Below are 7,445 nucleotides of genomic sequence, written 5' to 3' on the forward strand. Positions count from 1 at the left end.
AAGGTTGTTTGTTCAATTTAGCCTCCAAGGGCGTTTTGGTCCATTTTAGTCTTTTATTAACAATGAAGGACCTTTGAAAGTATATTTGACCCATAATCCCTCTTTTAACCTATGATTTTGTTTGAAAAGTCATTAAGCTTTCCAAACGCTATGTTCATTACTTAAAACATTTGGTTTACTTATCAAGTAACCAAATGTCCATTTGACCTCTTTTAACACTCTTGAACCACATGTTCTAAATGAGTGTTACCCTATTTCACATACCTGGCGCAGATCAATCTATTGACCCGTTTTTAATACCTTGCTTTTATAACCGCTAATTCATAGCGTTGCTAATACCCATTTGACATTTACACCTGAAATAATATAGCTCGACAATAATCATTAGTCGTTATTGTCAAAGGGTGATATTTTTTTTTTCACCTTTTGACCCATTTGGTCTAAGTGACCGATTATGTTGGCGAGATGATATTTATTACCATCTCATCTATATGACTCGCTTCGGTTTACACCGTGTGGTCATTTCACGTACTAATCATTTTCTTAACGCTTTTTAGCCTATCATGGCTTACGCCTTACAGTGACTTTCAAAACAAATAGTTATGGTCAACGCAGGACCAATTTACCGTTTTAATTTCTTTTAAACCATCAACACGGTTTCTTGTCATGCTCGACTACCTTGTTCCGTACGTTTACACGTCGGAACATCATACTTAAATTATGTATTTATCTTATTCGTAACTAATACGATAAGAGAATATTCTAACATATAAGACTAGTGTAAGCTATACTTACCTTGCATCCGAATTATGCTTTTTCCTTCATTCTTGATTCGTTTGACCCGCTTCCTTCCCCAAGCCTTTCACCTAGCTCGTTGAGCGTCAAACTATTTTCAACATTTACAAGGTGGTTAGATTAGTCATTAACAATCATGACTATTCCACCTTACTTATTTTCTTTGTCGAAACTATTATTCGACTTCATCACTAGTTAGTTTGACTTTCTAAAGTCAACTACCTTTAATCATATAATATGCACGATCAAGGCAATTCAACATTATGATTGGAACCCGTTTTATCCCATGTCTCATGTAATTAGTCAAACTTGCCAATTACACGTTTTAATTGAATTTCAACACTTTACTTCTCATTTAGGCATTTTATCAAACACCTAATAGGCATACTTCTACACATTTGCTAACTAGTTCACAACTAGTTATTTTTACCAAGATTAACATCAAAATTCAAACTTTCATGTCTAGTGTTCATGAACTACACTTAGTACTAGTATCATAACATCAATATTCATCAATTTAACACTCTAATTCAAGTGTTCATCTTCTTGTCATAAAACCCACTTAGCACACCTAGGGGTAATCATTAAATTTCTATTTTTCAATACTAGTTTATCAAATTATTAACTAGGGTTGTTCCTAAACATGGATTTCATCACAATAACACTCATAGATTCAACATTCATTCCAGAATTTTGATTATGATTGTTCATCATAATTTCAAAGTATCACTAAATCATAAGATTCAACATACCTTGCGATCCCCACGACTTGGTGATCATTAATATGTGTTCATGCATCCGATTTGGACCAGATTTGACCTTCAATTTGATGGATTTGTTGAAGTTAGGGTTTGAGCTCCCTAAAGCTCTTCCTGGTCGATCCTCACACACGCACACATACTCTTGTGTGTGTGTTTGTGTTTTATTTTTAAGTTTATAATTCATTTTCAAGTTACCCGGCTTTGGTCCCTCGTGTTTTGTTAGTTATTAATTAGGTTACAACCTAAATTACTTTCAATAATATTCCCACTTATTAACTAGGTTTTACATTTCTAGTTAACTTAGTGGGTTCGGGAATATTTATGACTAAGATTATTTTAGGTCCCGCTACTCGGGCCTTTTATCCATTTTGTTTCCTTAAAAGCTTTTATTCACCTTTTAGTTAATATTAGGATTATTTATTTAAGTCCTAATATTCACTGGGTTAAATTTTACCGCTAACGGTATTTTACCAAGTCATTAATATTAACGTGGTTTGATTACCAAACCCGTTTTTGGGGTGTTACAAGTCTACCCCCCCTTAAAGAGGTTTCGTCCCCGAAACCTTTTCTTATATAATTTATCGAGTTTAACTCCGTGCATTTGCTCTCGATAATCAATTAAGCATTTCTCATACTTTAACCGATTGTTAGTATTACCAGAAAGGTATGGTAATATTCTTTTGGTTATTAATCATCTACGTATCTTACATGACATAGTGCGAATTGAAACAACGTAATCTCGTTATTTCCACTAGTTTAGTTAAATTAGCGATTCCCATCGCTTTCATATATTCTCGAATTCTTTATGAATCCGTTACTTTGGCCCATTTAAAGGTCTTTAATGAAATCTGTCACTTTTCGCAATGATTGCTTTTGTTTTCAATTTTATTTATTCCGTTCATTTATACCGAATCCACCGCTTACAAGCAAACCAAATTTATTTAAATGACCTTGACGGGTCTCACTAATTAGACTTATTAGTCCAGTTACTTTTTACCGCTTGCTTGGTTATAATGTGATTCTACTTCACATTACATTTCTAGACCGTGATTGTGTTGCATCATGTTTAATTTATATCAAAATTTCATTTTCAAAAATATCACTTTTCGAATACATCGTCTTGCGCCTATCAGTGTCAAGACTTGTATCTTTCATGCTTACTATTTAAATTCCTATCAGAATTTATGTTTGTAAAAACATTATTTCTTACTAAAACCGAAGTTTTAGTTTTAGGATCTTCTCTTTAACTTTTGTCAATTATCCATACCAGGATATTGACAGTCCATAATTTATTCTTATTTGGTTATATCCCATTACCGGGCTCATTATTCTCTTGCATTTAACGCTACCTTTATCTGGCTAGCGCTCATTTGTGCCATTCGGCGTTATATTGTATTCAACATGTTTGACCTATTAATGTGAAATCCATCACTTATAAACAATCAACTTTATTCTTTATTCAACCCATTCGACTTCGAATAGTTGAACATATTTACTCACAATTTCTATATACGAGATTTTATAGTCATAACTCGTAATCCAAGTTACTTTGATTTTTTTCAACCCACGTCCACGTCTCTTGGCTTACACATGTGTTTAGTTCTTACCCATCCACCGGGTGTTTTACCGAAGTCGTTATTATTGCAACCCTCCCGGTATGCATTAAGACCTCGCTTCATTTTTATATTCCGACTTTGTCTTTAAGTTTGACGTTTTACAAAAATGACCCGTTAAGGGACATATTTGCATTTTCCGGGTTCGAGTGTAAGTACACTCCCTCCCAATGTTTGTCTAAATCATTTTACATGCTTGCGTTTTCTGGGTTCGAGTGTAAGTTCACTCCCTCCCAATACTTATCTAAATCACTTTTCATGCTTGTGTTTTCTGGGTTCGAGTGTAAGTACACTCCCTCCCAATACTTGTCTAAATCATTTCACATGCTTGCGTTTTCTGGGTTCGAGTGTAAGTACACTCCCTCCCAATACTTGTCTAAATCACTTTTCATGCTTGCGTTTTCTGGGTTCGAGTGTAAGTACACGCCCTCCCAATACTTGTCTAAATAATTTTACATGCTTCTTTGTCCCTTCATTCGGGCTCATTATCCTGATGTAATACGCTTCCGTCACTCGGTTATGCGTTTACATTATTATCAAACATTTTGCTTATCTGATTCATTTGGGTACTTTTTAATTAGTCCCATTCACTCCGCCCTTACTACATCGGGTGTAAATGTGTCCGCTATGAGAAACTCGTGGTATCATATGCCACTACTTACTTGGCCAGAGTAAGCGATTTAACACATGACATACACGACCTTTTTATAGTTTTCACTTCACGCCCTATGTAAGTAACGCCTCTATTCAGTTTTCTTGGAAATAATATCCTGGATATGTATTTCTATTCAGGTTTTTCCAAGTTTCTAATTTACCTATGCAACAATCATTCTCCACGTATTTGTTGCATATTTCTATTTGTGCAAATAAATTTAAAATGTGCACCTGGTAAATGCTTGCCATAACGGGCTTTCTTGCCATTACTTATTTGCGATTGTTACGCGATTTAGGTCCTTGATGAGTATGCTCTTCTTGTCATATCTCGGACCGTTCCATCATCATACCCACAATTCGTTCAACTCTCGTCATCTTCAGACGCGAGTGTCCTTCAATTAAAACATTCACAAGAGTTAGTAATGTCAACTTCAATAATCACCCGTATTATAATACAAGGCTTTTTTCTACAATACGCGTCAACGCGAGTATTTTCGTCAACCTTATTGACCATTTTAATTGGGGTAACGTGCATCACACGATAACCCTATGTGTTGTTTACAACACTTTAATACGCTAGACTGACGTGATGTCGTGGGTCACGCAAATTTAATCCCTAAACAACTGTAGTTAGCGGTAGTAGGGTATCGAACTCAGGGAGTATGTGGAAAATGTGTTGATTATATAGCTTTGCACTTAAACTAATTATTAAACTAAATTGCAGAAAGTTAAAATTCAAGATTGTAGATTGTTGTTTTAGAAAACTAAATTAAGAACTAAATCAAATCAAAGTTGGTTGTAAACAATTAGGAGAGAACAATGATCACCCTAGGTTTCAGTTTCTTAAAACAGTTGTGTGCAATTTCACTAGAAAGAGTTACATAGACATAACTCGTGTATATGTGATTGAAGTGATAAAAGGGAACAAAGTACTCGGATTAGATAACGCGAGGTTGTTTCCCGATGACCTATTAACCAATAACCAACCCTAACCCTTCCCGTGATATCTCGGTTGCCAACGGCACCAAGAACGTACGATTAAGACTAGGGGTTGCAATATAGATTAACACACTACAAACAATCAAACATACACCATGACATTCAAGCAACGCAAGATATCATTCTAGAAATGCAGAAATTAAACACACAAAAGGTTCAGAAACATTCACCTAGGATGATCACCGAAGAGTTTAGCCGGACATGGCGCGGTGAATCATCATCAACATCAAACTAGTGTTCATAAAAATCAAAATAACAAACCGAATGATTGAAAATGTTCACAAACCCAACAAGTTCTCCAAATTCGCCCCCAAAGTGTCCAAGAACCGTCAATGATGAGATAATACCAAAAGACACCCCTAAACCGATTAAAACATGGCAGTTACATATTTTCCGTACAGGCTCCACCGTAAATTACGGCTCCACCGTAATTTACGGTGGACAACTTTTTGTTACGGCCTGGAGAGCCTGGTTTACGGTGCAGAAAACAACCAAATCCATGTCTACCGTAAATTACGGTAGAACCGTAATTTACGGTACTCAGCAACTTTGTCTCCTTTGTTTTGTCTTTTGTTCTCCTCTCGACCCGTTTTCCACCAAAGCCATCAAAAACTGTTTTTGATCCATCTTTTCACTCCTAAATCGTACCTGAAACATAAGCATCGTAGTTATCTAATTCAAGATAATTACACGGCTAATTGGAGGATTATTTCATATTTTAACATGCTTAAGGGTTGTCCAAAGGACCACCCGTCACCTCCCCACACTTAACCGTTGCTTGTCCCAAGCAACTCATCAACATGGTTTCAAAACAAGTGATCAAACCAAACGAAACAAAACATGCAATTTCTTTACCGACCCCTTTTTAACACCCAAGCAATACACCCCTCACAAATTCTCTCCTCTCGGCTACAAGTGAAAACTAGCAACGATAAGCTAGACACACACTAGGCAAACGGGTGGATGCGCAATCATAAGCTTGTACCTGAATCAATCATCCTCCTATAATGGGTCAAACATGAATGCAAATCAAAGGGACTTAAAGGTTGTAACGTGGCTAGGTGTATAAGGTAGGAAATGGAATATATATGAGTAACGAAAATTCGACCCGGTCTTTTTATTACAAACATAAAACCAACTAACAAATATGCACTACTATATACAAGACCATGAAACTCTTTCTCTTTTTTTTTTTCGTTGCTTTTCCCTTTTTTTTTTCTTCTGTTTTTTTTTCTTTTTTTTTTTTTCAAAGCATCATACGATAACACATTAACCAAAACTACTTCAAACTCACAAAACTACTAATTCTATCACTAATACTACAAGACCGGGTCAAATTTGGGTGAATTTTCAAGTAAGTAGCTAGGGGAAACAAATGATAAGCTTTAAAGGCACAAAATGGGCAACTAAATGTCCAAACCCCCGCCCCTCTCGCAACCATGCTCATATGTATAATTAATGAGGTCCAACCCCCCAAATCCCACACTCGCTCACACCAACGACGAGGCTACCTAATGCCCTTATCCTTTCTACATTCATGTCAAACTAAGGATTCAAATCGCATTCAAGCACAAGTTCTAACGCACCCCCACCCATAGCCACTCTCATCAAAGATTATTTATGTACACGTGTGGCTACAACTCTCACCAAGAATGAAAAGGGTAATAAGGGTTGCCGGTGCATTAACTTGGGATAAATTAGGGCGTCAAGATTTCACATTGTTTTGCTCGGCTTAAAATTTTTCAAAAATCTTCAAAAAAAAATTCCCCCCATCCCCACACTTGGGATACATTGACCCCAATGTATGGCTTTGGGAGGCTTTGATCACTAACCCACTTCAACATCCACAAAAAGCTTCTCATCTCAAACCCCAAATTTCTTTTTGTATTTTTTTCATTTTATATTTTTTTTATGTTTTTCATTTTAAACACAACACCACCAACCATCGCCAACCCAATAATCAACCACATGATCAATCACCACCCATCCTCCCAACCATAATCAACATAAACCAACAAATATATACAAACTATACAAAAGAGAGAATACCACCTGATCAATAGTAGCGCGGTCCCGGAGGCCCAAAGATGGATGACATCATATCATTCCACTCTCCAAACCCGAATGCGCCGCTACTGCTTCCCTCTTGTTGTTGTGGTCCCTCTTGCCGCCTTGGATCAAGCCACTGAGAATGGTGGAGTGGTGGAGTCGGATAAGAAATGCTACCATCATAAGGCGGCAATGAAGCATAGTCCACATGTTGTGGATCTTCAACCACCGGCCTTCCGGCATGCCAATCCGCATGCATCCGCCTCATTTGATCATCATGATATCTGTTATTAGCATCCACCTCTCGAGAGTATGCGTGGGTACGGTGCCATGATTCATTGCGATCGAAGCTATGTTTAAGCGCCCGCTCAATACTAGCGCTATTCCGCGTGCCTTGATCAAATAACGACCTCTCCGAACCCGACCAAGTATCAAAGATGGCCGCCGGCGGGCGTTGGCTCTCGATCACCTCCTGCATTGAACCACTATAAGCCCACCCCGGCTCATACGGTTGCTGCGCGTAGTCGTAGAACGTACCACCATGACCACCATGAAAAACCCCAAAACCAACATT

The sequence above is a fragment of the Helianthus annuus genome, chromosome 17 (assembly GCF_002127325.2).
Source record: "Helianthus annuus cultivar XRQ/B chromosome 17, HanXRQr2.0-SUNRISE, whole genome shotgun sequence".
In the NCBI taxonomy this organism is placed as follows: Eukaryota; Viridiplantae; Streptophyta; class Magnoliopsida; order Asterales; family Asteraceae; genus Helianthus; species Helianthus annuus.